The sequence below is a fragment of the Bombus bifarius genome, unplaced genomic scaffold (genome assembly GCF_011952205.1).
Source record: "Bombus bifarius isolate JDL3187 unplaced genomic scaffold, Bbif_JDL3187 scf7180000008208, whole genome shotgun sequence".
NCBI lineage: Eukaryota > Metazoa > Arthropoda > Insecta > Hymenoptera > Apidae > Bombus > Bombus bifarius.
This window is the reverse complement of record NW_022884511.1, coordinates 132,247-148,394: the sequence shown is the minus strand read 5'-3', so window position 1 is coordinate 148,394 and position 16,148 is coordinate 132,247. Positions and strand designations below refer to the sequence as shown.

Sequence of the window (16,148 nt, the reverse complement as noted above, 5' to 3'; positions counted from 1 at the left end):
CGCAAATTGATCTACGATGATCCTGAGAATAGATAGCGGCCAATTAAACAGAAACAATAGCCTTAGGCAACTTGAACGCGATACTCGTGAATCAATGAAATCGGACGGAAACGATCACTACGTATGTCGACGTTTCGTTTCTTTTAATCTTGAAGCATAATCGTTGCATCAAGAAAAAAAGGCGTTCAGGATTTAACCAGATTATAAATGATCCTGCGTGGTAGTTCTTTCATGAATAAATTTCGATTCAACGTGATTAAGTATCTGGATAATTATGCTCGGAAGAACACCGTATACCTGGAGGTTTCAACTATTCGTACTGCATAAACCTTCCTAGCTTTAATGGTTTCCTCAAGGTTACCAGAATTCATTAAAAAATTATTTTCGTATCTTTAACGCTTGCATCAGCGTCCGCTGTTCTATGGAAGACACGGTGTATTTTATGTTCATCTTCGAAACTGCGCTTCCTGGTCTGACGAACGTATATATGACGTATTTGGGGAGAGGGGATTAGGATCCTTCGATGAAGTTTGCTCAACAGATTCTTACGAATTTTCGGGCGGTCGGCATCTGTCACCTGCCGAACGACCTAGACCTTTCGACTTGATCGAAACCTGTCCGATATTCATTCCTGATTATTATCGTTTCGTTTCTTGCTTCTCCTATTCGTTGACTTCGCTTTCAAGTATCCAGGTACGGATGCCTATTAATTATCATATAACGTAACTAACGACACTTTTCGCGAGGAACAAGTCATTTGGTAAACATCTTTTTTCTATAAATATTTAAAACGAGAAAGTTTAGACAGGGACCAGAAAACCAATTGCTGACTTACATTTTTTCCGTTTAAAACATCCAAAATACGAAAAATGCTGGCAGAGGCGAAGTCTTGTCGAAATCCCTGCCGACGATACCGTCGCGTCGGGACGGTATTACAAAAGATCATCGACCTACCGACGATGTAGATTGTCGATCAGGTATGGAGGAAAGATACGTCGTATTACGTTAGCGTTTATACACCAACTGTTTGAGCGCGCGCACTTCCACTCACGTGTATCTACGTACTTTTGTATATATATCCACACAAAGCCACACATACACGTATACACGGTTCACCAATGTTATTCGCACCTTTCTCTAGCCAAAAATTCGTTTTGCACGATGAACGATGTGTTTCTCATGTTTCGTCCGTTTTCTCAAGTATTTGCACGTGCGCTTGTTCCTCATTCGTTCGTCTCCTGCGATAGAAATCGATCCATCGAGTCGCACGAGGACGAAAGTTCGACGGCGTCAAACTATATCGATGCTCCGGCAATGTTTACCGATCAAGTTGTCGGCGAACATCAGGTCCATGTGTGAGTCGATTCAAATTTATTTACTATCAACTGTCAAGATAGTGACCGTGTGGACGATTCGGTACAAAGTGGCAGGGTAGCAAGTTGAACAGAAATCTCGAGCAAACCAATCGGTTTCAACGTCGATTGGTTTTTAAGTATATATACCTAAGCCTCGCAGTGTCCAAAACAGCGATAGAGCAAAGACTCGCGACCCATTTGCACGTGCGAGCTTGCCCACGAAACTGGGTTATCCTTTGTCCTAACAGAAAACGCTTAGTTTTACATTCCTGCTTTTCCGGTTCCTCCGCGTCCTGACCAATGACGTTTAACCAGCAACGCTGCGTTGATCCATTTATTTCTTCGTTTGTCACGCAAAATCCTTTTTGTACCTTCGATACAACCAACGTGGACAACGTTGTAGTCTTTTCTTCGAGTTTTCGTCACGTTACTCTCCTTTCAGTCCCGGTTTGATTAAGTATTTCGACGTGATACGATCGGTTTGAATACAACGTCAGTCTATATGTCCAGCGCGCATGATCGTGTAAAAAAGATATGAACATGTATGGAAATAATAAAACAGCGATAGTCTCATAGATCGAACGTGGTATGCAGAGCTCGAAAATAACGGACGTTGATGGATTTTAGATGCTCTATAGACAATCGATTTTCGAGCATCGTTATTGCTCAATAAGCGAATCGTTGAAAATCAATAGAGTTTATCGTCGAGATATGGAATCATGCGCGGCAGTTTGGTAATCCAAAGGATCTGGGCCTGAACACGTTCTTCGTGAAATGCACTAAATGCAGGTAATTCGTAACGCTAAACCGCCAAAAAAAAAAAAAAGATGATATTTTCTTCTCTGTAACGAGGCTTTGATATTTAGATATCAATTATTTTAATCGAGCCTCATACACAACGAGTCCAATGTAATTCCTTTCCCGCAATTTCTCTTTGACAGACCGTAGGTGGTTAGAAAAAAGGTTCTCGAGCCTGTTCTCTCATTCGATTCGTTTCATACTCGACGAGCCATTCTTCGTTCCGTGGTATGCATTTTCGAAAATAGCTGATCAGGGTCCACCGTGTCGTTGGTCGATGACTACTACACGAAATTCCCCTAGGGTTCGTTGCACCTTGGGTTGTGCGCGAGATGTAAACTTTGGAAGTAGCGCCGCGCGTGTAGTATTTACGTGTAAGCACGGGCCGAGTTTATTCGGGACTGGCGGTAGCCCTGTTCTGTTGCAACAACATTATCAAACAGACTCGTTCTTATCGCGTTGCACGCTACGCGAGCCGCATCACCATTCATACGTCAGTTTTGCACGGAGACGCGCGAAACAGCATCACTCGCATCTCATTCGCGCGCGTGCAACCACTTACGCATACGTGTGTGTGGACCAAAATGGCAGCCATGCAGCAGTTGCATAACGACTTACGCTTTTTTCTCTATCTCTCTATGACCATTACACGGCTCAGTTTCTGTAGGAAGCCGTAATATTTTCTTAATTAAATGGCGCGTGTTCTATCTATACGCGAAGATCGGTAAAGTAGCGCGTGGATTTCGCAGAAAACGATTGATCAACGCGTGACTATGGGGCCACGACTCGTTGCGTTACTCCGTGGAACGTGGACGACGATGATTCGACGAGAACGCGTTTCTAATTGACAACGAGCGTATACACGAAGCAGACGTAAATTCGACGTTGGATAAAGGGACGATAAAAATCGGCGATTAAAGAAACGTCGTTGTCGTGTTGGGGCTGCGGGCATGGATTTATAAACGTGCTTGTTTCCCGCGTTTACCGAAAATGATATTATCGATCAGGCAGTTTCAAGTTGCAATATCGAATCGTTAGAGTAATGTACGAAGAGCGGTGGCTCTTCCAATTTTGGCTGACCTCGTCACGTGATCGGCGGATTTTCCTCCGGGTTACTGGCAGTGTGCGACTCCCGATCGAGCGGCCGATTGTAAAGGTCTCGACACTCTCGAGAGTGATGGCAGTGTTCAGAATGAAAACGAAGTCGATCGATTGGCGGTCGTGCGATCCTTTCCACCAGTCTTCAAGGGTCGCGCCTTTCAAACGGCTGTTGCGGGCTCCTTTGATCGGCGCATGCTCCGCGGATTGGCACACACGGACGAGAGGATGTACGGTGACTTTGGCCGTGACGACAGCAGTAGATTAAGAAAGAGACGGAGAGTGAAAAAAGGGAGAAGAAATAAAATCACAGGCAGTAGGGTAAGGTGTAAGTAATCGCCGATCTGGCGACGATTAGTCGCAATTGGCAGTGTTTTCGAGATCAGACAAACGAGGAAGAGGTTCATCAGTCGTTAAAGTTTCGTTAATCGTTTCGGCGCCACTCGCGTGCTGTAGGCATCCTTCTTGCGACGATTACTGGTAATAGTGAGAAGGAACACTTTCCTTCGAAAATTTCTTCCAACGGAGCACGAGAGAGAAGCACACGCGTGTTCACGTTCGAAATTCGTGAAATCATCGATGCGAATATTTCACACCGGGAAACGAGGAACAGAGAGGTGGCGTGCATAGAACACAGAAGAGAGAGAAAGGGACAGAACGATGGTGCTGAATATTCTTGCTCGATGGCACTTCCGGTTCGAGAGCCCGTGCACTTTCTCCTGAACAGCGCGAATAGCGATCGTTTCCCTGCTAGAAGCTTTCCAGTGATCCTAGTCGATTTCTCGTGCCGCGCATATCCCCGGGTCACGAAGCATCCAATTTGAAATTCGTCCTCTAGTTCTTGCTTGCTCGCTCCTTCGCACGTTCGTCCAAAATACACGGTGACGATCGTCTCGCGATGAACGTCGACAACGACAGAGTGCAAGTCGGTAGTAGCGATCCGTTCCGTTCGATTTGTGGATGAACGGTCCGACAACAAAGAAACTCTAAGTCGATTCAGCGATACGCTGCATCGGAGGGCAATGTCTGACACTGATAATTCTAGAAATTGCAACTAGCGCCACGTTCAACCAACACGTCCTAGAGGAGTTAGCCGGGCTAATCTTTCTCGCGTCGATCACTGTTCGAAACCATCGTGATGACTGGATAGGCGAACGGAGCTGTCACGACGAGATTGCACTGGAGTCAGAGCGAGGCACACGTAGCAGGTTGTCGTAGGTCACAGAACGGTCTGTTTCGTTCCTTCGAACTGGCACTTCCGGTCGAGGCACGTGGTTCCACGCGTCGAACCGTGCAAACAGAGGGACAGTTCGAGTTTTCGCGCGGGACACTTCCGGATTGTGGCAAAACAACGACGTCCATCACTATCACCATCACAGCCACCACCATCGGCACCACCTCCACCGTTTCTCACGTTCCTTCTTGCCCGAGTTCGTCGTAATACGTACGTGTGTGGCCTACGTACGTACGTCGCGTGTATGCGTGGCCCGTCCCTGTACGCGTGCACGTGTGCGCGCGTGTGCGTGGACGTGTTTCTCTCTCGTCGTACCGAGGTGTAAACCGAGTGTCGAGCTGAGTTGGCTTCGACAAAGTAGGGCGACGACTGGGACAGCGGCCACGGGCACCAGCGCTCACCGACGAGGAACCCGTGCGCCGTGCGGTGGAGGAACTGTGGAAGTGGAAGAGAGAACCCTCCTCGTAAAACGGCAGCGTTGCTGTACTACGTTCTCCAGTAGGGGAACCTCTAATACCGCTGCAACAAGCCTAGCCCGATTGCTTAGCGTTACGCACGCCGCTCGCGGAAAAACTCTATCCGCATGCTATCTACCGAGCACTGCCGTGTTACCAGATCGAAAACTGCCTCGCTTTTCGCTCTTATTCCCGTGTCTCGACTATGCACCTAGTTGCATGACATTTCCTTCGCTCCTTCTTTTCTTTTCTCCTATCTTTCTTTTTTTCATTTCGACACCTCTACTCGGCCGACGAGTTGCACTTTTTCTCAGTGATCGATTTCTACCGTTTCAACTTGCCACGAATTTCATTCTTATCAATTTTCAACATCGAGTCGTTCGTTAAACAGAATTAGTCTCGCAGGCTAAGAAACATGGTAATACGTGGTCAACATTAACACGCGTAACGTTGTAATTAAGCGAGTAACACGCTTGTCTTATCGTTCGTAAATGAAAACTTTGTTACGTAACCGAACCGCGTTGTTGATAGAAACGTCGTTACTGTGCCGTTACGGCACAAATGGAGGGAAACGCAGAAATGCAAGAGCTGCCTTCGCTCTATTCGCCGAAATTCGCCGCAACTATTAGCGTATCGCAGAATTCCGAGGACACAGCCTCCGTCGATATCTAGATGGAAACACCGATTTTAAGCGCTGAACGTGCGAATTTCACGTGATTGCGTGACACGCGCGTTACGAAATATCGTCGCCACGAACTGGGCTGTTGTCTTAAGTAGAATGCATCGCTGTAAAATTTCTTCGTGGATTTCGACCACAATACCGTTCGAAGATTAAACGTCGTGTCGGTGCATTTTATTCTTCCAATAATGGTTTAGACGAGACATCCGAGTCGGTTGCGGCAACAGATTGATATTTTTAGAAATAAAATCGATCGATCGATTTTCCGCGCCCTGACTTTTGCCGAGTGTTCAAGAAAGTTGTAGCCAATTCTCTATCTTAACGTATCTATTATATTATATCAATCTCTTATATTCTGTACGTTATTTGAGTGCCGAAATATTTACTCCGTTTATTATGTCTGTTTGTATACTTTGTATAAGGAGATTTTAATTAGATTAATCTTATGAATGTAATTACCCCCGACAAAAGAAACGAAGATAATGCATTTATCGATTTTAACATGAGCGCACACATAGAAAGGAAGGACGAACTGTTCAAGATTGGAGACGAAAGCAGACTAAGAAAACAATTTGGAGGGAAGTATTTAGAATGAAAAGAGAAAGCAGCGAGGCATAAACTGCCTACGACTACGAGAACTCTCGTCAGCCTGTATACTGTATACTATGTGTTCTTGTTATTCTTTTACGGTCTAGGCCACGATGTTCGATAACCGAAAAACTTTCACCTTCCGAACCACGTTACACTCGCGAGCCCATGACCAAGGATCGCACCGTGCGTTTTAGCACAGCTGCGACCGAGCTCGATCTCGACGACACAGACTCTCTTGATCTTGATCTTTCGATCATGTCGTTATATAAAAACGTGTCCAAAATATCTCGAGCGGCAGAGCCAATGAAAAGATTGCAAAAAACATACGCAATCAAAATAGTCATTGTAGTATATCATATTCACGGTAAAATTATCTTTTACGTGTAACAAACGTAGTTCTGTTTGTTACTGCAAATCAATTGACGATTTTTCCATTTTAATCGTTTATATCAAATATACCTGTTAGATTATCGCAACTAAACGTTCAAATTTAAATCTCTCAATTAAAATTAATAAAAACAGGGGACAATTGATACTGGAATAGTCGATACTGGAAGGTTTATATTCCAAAGAAGAGAACTTCGTCTCAATTCCTGGAAATCAAAGGAAATTCGTTTGAAGCTGTTGGACAATATCGCGACAGGAAGAACAGTGCTGCGAAAAGGAGGAGGCTGAGTGGGGGATCGTTCAGGTGGAAGGCTAACCGGAGCGCTCCTTGGAACAGTGTACGTCACAAAGATCCTCCACGTCGCGTCGCGTCGTTGCCCTGACCTCAAAACTAGCTGACTCTCGCTATCGCCGCTACAATTACGATCTCCCTGCACTCGACTAGAATAAGCTTCTAAACGACGGCAGTCAACTATCCAATTGCCTTTCGATAACCCTACGAAAGAATTTTCCAACATTCAACCGATAATTTCAATATTTTTGGTGGAAACACCCCTTAGAATATTTCGTGTAATCGATTTTCTAGAAGGAATTTAACAAATTCTGTTGAATATTCATATGCTTCGTTTCTATAAATCTCTTTACGTTCATGTCGTATTATGTTATCTATGCAAACCCGTCACAGTCATAGGTAGAACATCTGGATATTAAGGAGTTTCTCTAAATTCTTGCTTCCAAAAGGCTTGGCTTCTCACTTTCAGCGGGATCGTCAAACAGCCAGCGATTCGCCAGTCGCATACAAGCATCCCATCATAAATTACCACTGGCTGGAGGTTGCGTTCAACATGATGTAAAGCCCAGATGCGAGGAGAGATGCGACGCGACGCTTCCTGTTCCGAACAATATCCCCGTTCTGTCGATCGTTTCAGCGGCAAATTATTCACGTAAGCGACACGTTGTTGAGGGCCCATTAAGGATCACTGGCACGCAGTGTGTTCTCCGTGATTTCTGACTGGGAATATTTAAGGCAGTAGGAACGCTAGATTCACGACGGTCGGTAATCGGCCGCGGTTAATGACCTTTCAGCGTGCAATTGTTCGTAACGAGCAGCTTTCGTCTCATCAGGGTCGAGACTCGTTCGTCATTTCAGCCTGCATATTCGGGTCAACTATTGTTTGTCGCGGTATTAAGCGACCGCTTCACCAACGAACAATCTATTTCCGGTGACGGATAGTCAGGCTCTCTACTCGCTCGTTGCTCTATCGCGCGCGTTTCTAGGAAGCCCCGGTCTGCCGCGCGCCGCGTTCATTCGTTCTTTCCTTCTTTCCTTCTTTCGTTCCCTCGTTCCTCGGCAAGTGTGTCACTCGTCGCTCCACTATTACCCCGTGCCGGTCCTCGGGAGAAAGCAAAAATTACACGCTCCCGGGAGCGCCTAACGAATTCCTTTTCAACGAAGCGAACGCTATCGTTCGTGGTTTAGAATGTACCTCTGCGCGTCGTGGATTTCGAGCTGTCCGGAGAGAGGATGCATCAGCTTGCGAAACGAAGGTGGACGTTCTAATTAAGTAGCCTCATGAATGGACATTACAGAAGTATTCCTTTCGAGTGACCAAGCTTGAGCTTTTTAATTATTGTTTTCTTACTTTGTAATGTTTCTTTGTATTAATCCATTAAGAAACGTATTAATGGTTCAATTTACATTTTCGACTTCTTCGTATATTTGGGAATATAAAAAGACGGTGGAGATTAAAAACGTGCATGCGGCATGAATAGAGTACACAAGAGGGAGCAATAAAATATTGCACACACCTAGGACAGATATAAATGTCTTGATTTCTTTTTGTCGTGACTTAAAAAGTGATTAACCATTGTCGTTAATAATAAGCGTGCTTGTTTTTTCCCGTAAACAATTAGTCTTGTGGTATTTTCATAGCACGATCATAAGTTATAAAAAGTTAGCGATGTTAGGGAAAGTTAAGAAATTTAATACAAGTTTCTGTGAAGAGTAATAAATACTTTTGTAATAAGAAAAGTGTTTGTTATTTCTTTGGGCCTTAATTTTCTCGAAGATGGAATTTCTTAATCGTCGTTGAATAATATATCATATTACAACATAGAATCGTAAATTAATTAATTGTCGCTATGAAAAATATTAGAAGAAATGCAGAACCGACGCGTTTAAAGTGCACCGCGAAATGCCAAAAATTCCTAAAAAGTCAATAAAATTCTCCTCGTGAAAAATACTAATTTAAGATCGATCATATCCTTCTAAAGACGTCACAATGTTCACGCATTTGCAACAAAAATACCAAAGCATTGAAATTACTAGCCGCAAAATACGCAAACGTACTTCAGCGTGTAAAATCAAATGTGCAAGCTAGAGCATTCGAATCGTTAGAGACGTTAGAAGAATACAAATGGTATGAACGCAAAGTAGTACGCCAAAAAAAAGTTGTAGGCATCGAATACAGTGGAATAAAGTTCCCGAAGAAGACGAACGTTTCCACAAGGATAAATAATACAGCTCATCTGGATTACCGTTTCCCGTTCCGAAGCTTGAGGCTGCTTAACCGTTGAACGTCGTGGGGTACCGCAAGCCCCACTGACTCACAGAACTACTTTCCCTTCTTTCTCGACGAGGTACTACCTACTACATACCTCCGCCGCGCCGCACCGTGAACAGAGCCCCGTTATCCAGCCAGCTCGTCGAGAGTGAAACGTTTGTATACTAACTCTGCCTTCCCACGGAGCAACGCGACTGTTCGTTCAGCCCACGTAAAAATTTCTCTTCGCGTGTAAAATAATTATTAAAATATATCATCCCCTTTTCATACAAAATTCATGCAATAATGGAATTTGATCGAGTCTATGAATTTCACTTTGCTATTTCAGTTCGTTTCAAAATTGCTTGTACATACTGTAAAGAAGTTGAAAGCAACATTTTCTAAATATTTTAAATTTATGTACCTGATAGAGTACAACTTCATACTTTAATTAAATAATAACAAATCCTCCATCTTTTCTATAGATATTTTTTTTAAATAAATTATCTAGAGTATTTTTCAAGTACATTATTATAGTGTATCATTTCATAATTTTAATTTTGGTATAAAATTCAACCACTTATCTTTCTTCACCCGAAGAATTTATTACGCACTAAAGTATACAAAAAATAATTAATATATTCCTTTTCGTAGAAAACTCGTTGAACTCATTGTTAGAGTTACTAAACTTCACTTTATTCGAATAGAGTGCCAAAAAACTAACAAAGGACGTATATAAACAGCATTTTCTATTCATTCTACAATAATTGCAATATTTATTACGTCAAGAATAAATTGTTGCTTTATTAATATCACCGATGGTTAAGTACGAATTACAAATGCTGCACCAAAATAGTTCTATTTAAAACATTCGATTCCATAGTTACCTTTTCTTCAGATAAAGAATCCTAAACTTAATGATCAACTTTTCTAATGTAACATTCTTAAATCTGGAGTAGCTTCTTAATAATATATATATACAATATCTTAATAATACTTATTTAAATATATCCAAGTAATAAAAAATTTTAATATAATCAATCAATCAATTTTGTATAAATACCTATATATAAATCTTATATGCTACATACCGGTATTTGATGACAATCAATGAAGATATATGGAACAATTACGAACAATTCAGTATTTCATTTATATTTCGATTTACACGATATTTACACGATTATTAGAAGCCGATGCGTGAATCCGTATTACTTTTTCGTCCCTTATATATTATATAACACACGCACTTGCGGAACTGTTACGAGGTACTGAAAGCGCAAAACGATAGTTATAACGCAACGATAACAGGAAAATGAAACTGTCGTACGTGACGGGAAAATGTGTAACGATCGCTACCTGGACACTCGTAATCTTTTCTTCCCGACTCCGGAGTTTGACGATAGGCGTTTTTCAATTAGACAGCACGTGATATTTTAAAGGTTATCACGCGGTGTCGTAACTGTGATTGGCATCGAGATCTTTTTCCACACGATACTTTAGGAAATATATGTAATATAATACTTTAAAAAAAGGTCCGTGCATGATCGGAACGTGGTTCCAGTATTCAAACTCGTTCACGCACGACTCGTACGTTCTGCCCTCTAATTAAAATCGGGCAACCCTCGACTCGATGTAATGACTCTCCGTACAGTCCGTAATGATTCGTATACATAATCAGGGAGATAACTTTCGCGCGTGATAGTACGCTTTAATGAAACTAGAAATCGCATTGATCACTCGTTCGTTTGCACAAACAAAATCAACGGAACTTTGAAAATCAGCGTTGTTTCGTGAAAGAAGGTCGCGATTACCGCATGTTTAAGATTTTGTTATTTGATGCATTGAAACTTAACAACAAGTGCATCTTCGGCGTTTTGTTTAGCAACGAAACAGAGTTAGATTTAATTGATAAAGATTAATTGATTTTGATTTCTCGAAATATGCGAAAATACTAAGAAAAATAGAAAAATTCAATAATAAATTGTTTAGGAACGTAAGGGTATTCATATCGGAGAAATAACGACACGATTGGAAACGTGTACTCAGTAAACCTAGCCTAAGTATTATTTTATTAGTTGGCATAAAAATAACGACAAAATTTTCAAACACAAATAATTCTTTAGTACGATAATTCTTTATTGTCTATCATATGCCGGTTGTCAAAACATTCTTATTAGGTTGCGCTTCTATCACACTTTAAGTTATGCGTTAAAAAGTTTTTTAAATTTATAGTAGGCGTGTCTTTAAAACTCTTTTCTTTCTTAAATTAATATCAAAAGACTTACGCGAGAAACGCACCATAGAAAAGATTCCTCCGTGGAAAAGATAACAGATACAACAGACTCTATACACAAATAACTTCTTTGGTCGGACCATTCAAAGTCCTACACTACTCGCAGAAAAGTCTCGTGTTTAATTAAGACAATTACTCTTCCGTGCCAGTGTATACTGCCCGAGTGACCGAACACATTGTAGCGGAATATGAGCGTAGAAAAAGTTCAAGTGGAAACGGAAAATTCAAGTCTAGGAGAGATCCACGTTATTGTGCCTTTGAATACTAACGTTGTTTCAGGTTACAGGGTCTAGAGGTAAAAGAACTTTGAACAGATTGTTATTGCCGTTTCTTGTAACCTTCGGCCAGAGTTACACCACAAGATCAACTTTTTTGATGGTAACGTCCGTTGATATAAATGTATAAACGTGCTCCCCATGTCATTGGTATTATTATCCTTTCTTCGATTGGTATAGTAGCATTGAACGAGCGACGATTACAACCGGTATACACTATCTCTGGACTTGTACTTATTTTAATACGTCTGACTATTACGAATTCATTCGCTCATTACGTTATTAAATACACCTACACGTTATAACCACCTCTACATCCATTTTTCCTTTCAGTGCTATTTGCCAAAGTCAAAGCTTCTCGTCATACAGAATCGGTAGCCCATTAGTGACGAACGACTGTGATTCGTTAGCGTGGATCGTCGATACCAAATCGATTCCCCTCACAGGAAGCACGATGCGCTCTCACTCGTTCTTTTACTCCTATACGTGTACATCGTTTCATCCGCTTATGACCTATTAATCATCGCGGATATAGAGTAGATCCTTGTCTCTGATGTACGTCGTGGGAAAAGGACAGCGTTGTCCGCAGAAACGTAAGATACGTTATATAGCTCGATCTATCGAATAAATGTCTTCGCAAAATAAGAGTAATAATCGTATATGTGATATGTCGATAAATTATTATATAAACTGTGTACCGATTATGAGACACGGAAACTTGGTGACTTGCAGCATGCGTTGAATGTCGTTGACTGTGGATTTGAACGATGGTCAGATAAATCCAGTAGCTAGACTATTATGTAAGATGCTGATTATAAGTATTTGGATACACGGTTGATCTGTAGCATACGTTGTTGCATAAATGCTATTAATAGTTTTTTTCGCGTAAAGTATAGAACTCAAATTCAAATGAAGTAATCTATAATTAAATAACGCAACTTTTTTGTGTTTCGGGTCATCTACGATCAAACGATACCAATTCAGGGTTGAACATTTTTTTATTCCCCTTATTCTTCGTAATTAGTATAAACGGCGAAAAATCTTGTAAATATAACTACGATAATAACAATTAAATAAGAAAATCGTTGTAAATCCTTCTATCTGTGATTTAATTTACATGGTGTTAAAAACAAACAAGCGTTCAAACAGGTATGGACAATAGTGTACGTCTTTCAGAAATAAATTTGAGAGAAGAAACGGCGAAGACCGGATAAAGGAAACTCGAAGACGTTCCGATCTTATCCAACGGCCAGTACTTACCTCTCTACGAATGGCTGGTCGGACAAGGCGAGACGAACATACGCGCGACGCAGCTCGCGGAATAAGTGGATGCGTGCGGACGAAGGTGCACCAGAGGTTTCACTGCCAGCCAGCAATAGCGTGGGTCGAATGCCGTTGCCATTGTACATTGCGCGGAGAAACGCTCGCTTAGCTTAGCATCGACGCGTTTAGACCTAGCCTAGGAGAGTACGTAATTACGCAGATCGTCGCGGAGTGGAACAGCAAGGGAGAGAGAAATAGACCTCCTCGAAATCGTGTGCCCCGATACTGAGGTTACCGACGCCACGCGTCCCACATACGAGAGCTTTTGAGAAAGCCCGCGAACTCGCTTAGTTAAGCGCAGACTAAGAGACGCAACGGACTAAAGAATTTTTCTGTCGGATAGGAATAGAATCTTGCTGGTAGGAAGTTCGCGACGCGACGCTTCCTTTAAATGGATTTCACTGATATATATTAGAATATCTTATATTAGAAATATTAGAACATTAGAAATTTTGGAAAATCGAAAACAACAAGACATATATATATATAATATATATATATATTAGGATATATTTATCATTTTATTATTATTTATTAATATATATACATTATTATATAGGATATATATATCCTAATATATATATATATTAGGAAACAAAATCCTAAAGTTACTTTTTTTTCGATTCCTAGATATCACGGAGTCTGATGATTTTAAACTTTCGAAAAAAAAGCAATAGGACGACTGACGACGAGGCAATTCTGACATCGAGAATTTTATTTTCCGTAGCGCGAAATGCATTTCGACACGCTTTCGTTTGCTCGGTCATCGGGCGCAAGAAGTGTGAACCGCGAATGCGCCGCGCCCGCATTAGTTTCTTGGAAACACGAATCTACGCTTAACGCAGCACCGCGTCACGTTCCATTTAGGAGGCTGCAGAAGACCTCTTCTCAACGAAGTAGAAAGTATTCCTTCGTTTATTATCGCGTTTTGCTCGGCCACTTCCTCGTTGGTCTGACCTTTCCCTCCGCTTCTACTTTTCTTCGAGGCTCGTGAAAGGAGGGCCTCGAGCAGCGCGATCGCATCTCAAGATCGTTAAGTTCGCCTCCTACTCAAGCCGGCCACGATTCTTCGATTCCTGTCGTGTTGGAATCGATGCGATTCGCTCTAGACTTAGGGACACCGACGAGTACCGGAGAAAGTCGGCTGAATCCACGTCGAAAGATCGACCTTCGACTTTGTTTATTCGCAACTGGCCTCTGTGTTGCGACATGCGAATGCGGGCTAGCGGGTATATCGCCTCTGCTTGGCGTATGTCGCTTACGGATTGCGAATACTATGCGGTGATTTTGTCGAGGAATCGAAAAAAGTGGGAGCTTAACAAATATCAGGTGGTTGCATATGATATAGCCGATTTCACAGACGTGTAAAATCACTCGGTATTCGACAAACGTATCGTCGTATAATATTCATTATATTGGATATCAACGCTAAAATTTCGTAATTTTTAAACGCCGCTACACAATCAGCCACATCATTTCTTATCTGTAATTTCTATCGACGGATCACGTCGAAATTCGTATAGACCTATCGGATCGATGACTTCGAACAGTCGCAAACGCGCGGTAAAGTTGAACGACCTGTTTAAAACGCGCTTGTTCGAATCGGTTGAACGACCTCAAGGGACGGTCGCGGTTTTATTTTTTAAACAATGGGGAAAGTCTTGCGAAAGCAACGGCGCCAGCTGTAACAGTGTGATCACGTGCGAACGCACCGCTATCAGGGACGTGGTGTTCCTGGAGAATCCTTTCGTTTTCGCTTGTCATCGGTCGCTTTCAAGCTTGTCGCACGAAAATATTTTTAAGCCTTTCACCGGGCCTCTGACTACCTCGAAACCGTATCTCGTTACGAAACGAGTCCTCGACGATACGATCGGCTGGAATTCGGCCGAAGGAAGGTCAAGGGCTGGTGAACAGCAGCTTTCACCAGAAATTCGAGCGCACGAGCGCAGATTTGCTACTCGGATTATCTGAACGAACTTCTAATTAACGATAAATTCATTCAGAACTGGCAAACATTACATGACCGTTTTTATATGCTCCAAAAATTGTCTGTAGCTGTATGTATCTACAATGTTGTTACTGCTACCTTGACCATTATCAGTTATTTTTATAAATATATATTTAATTTATTGTTTATTATATCAGAAATTCGTACTTCCGTCAAATGGTGAACGATATGTTTCAACATAACACACGACCATTAGTGTAATAAGAAACTATATTAATTGAAATATGATGAGTTGTATAGAGAGCAACGACGACTAAAGTAACATAGTATTCAAATATGAAACTTTTCGTTTGGCGTTTTTCCGCCACGTAGTGTCACTTGACGTCCGCAAGCGAGAGGCATAGATTGCCTAGCCTATCGAATACTTGATTTTAGGCCTCGTATTCGACGGCTGTCAACTTTGGAGAATGGGTTAATGAGCAAGAAAATCCGGATGCCCGGACTAACTGGCAGCAACTTTGAAGAGAATGTAACTATCACATGTGCTTCTGTTTGAATGAAATTTGTTTTCTAATTAATGAAACTTCTGTCAAGAGGCTGTATATCATAATTGAAGGAAGTAAAATTTAATTGAAAATTTGGATAGAAAGTAGCTTCAATCGGACAATTGTTCAGAAATCGATAACGTACCAAAGTCCGAGACCAATTTTACTAAACACAAAAACATTTAACGTTCAATTAATTGACAACTCGACCATAGTGATACAATATCGCCCGTACGCGATATACGAGCGTGAAAGGATTAACTATCAAATGGTAGCAAGTCGCGACTCGGATCAAACCGTTCCTTCATTCACGCTTATTGTCTGTGACCGTCTGAATGAGACCTGGATGCGTTTCGCGAATCCGTGAGAAACGATTATTTTCACGTTAGTGTTCACGCGATATCGCGGGACTTGTGCACACGTGTACGTAAGATGGTGAACGTGTTGATTCCAATGTGCGGACCGTAGTTCGAGGAATCGATTGCGTAAATGTAGGAAGCGCGGATGCATTCACCTTTTGCGCTCACAGTGTAGCCTTGCCCGAGCAGCGGTTCTCATCATCGTGATTTGTCGTACCGTCGAAAAGCCACAGCCTCGTATGTTCAACGAACGATTCGAAAA

At 41.9% G+C, this 16,148-nt stretch overlaps 1 protein-coding gene across 5 annotated transcripts in view; it reads right to left on the bottom strand.

Moving 5' to 3' along the window:
* The window catches only part of LOC117210664 (hormone receptor 4-like), a 148,403-nt gene that overhangs the window by 40,749 nt on the left and 91,506 nt on the right, over positions 1-16,148 (bottom strand). For 2 of the 5 annotated variants that reach the window (XM_033453888.1, XM_033453890.1), the window contains exon 1: positions 3,234-4,997. The exons of 1 other annotated variant lie outside the window; for it this stretch is intronic. The gene's annotated coding sequence lies outside the window, so the exon portion shown is untranslated. Of the gene's footprint in view, positions 1-3,233; positions 5,001-16,148 lie in introns of those variants that run through there. 2 more of the 5 variants (XM_033453889.1, XM_033453886.1) reach the window with 2 other exon arrangements.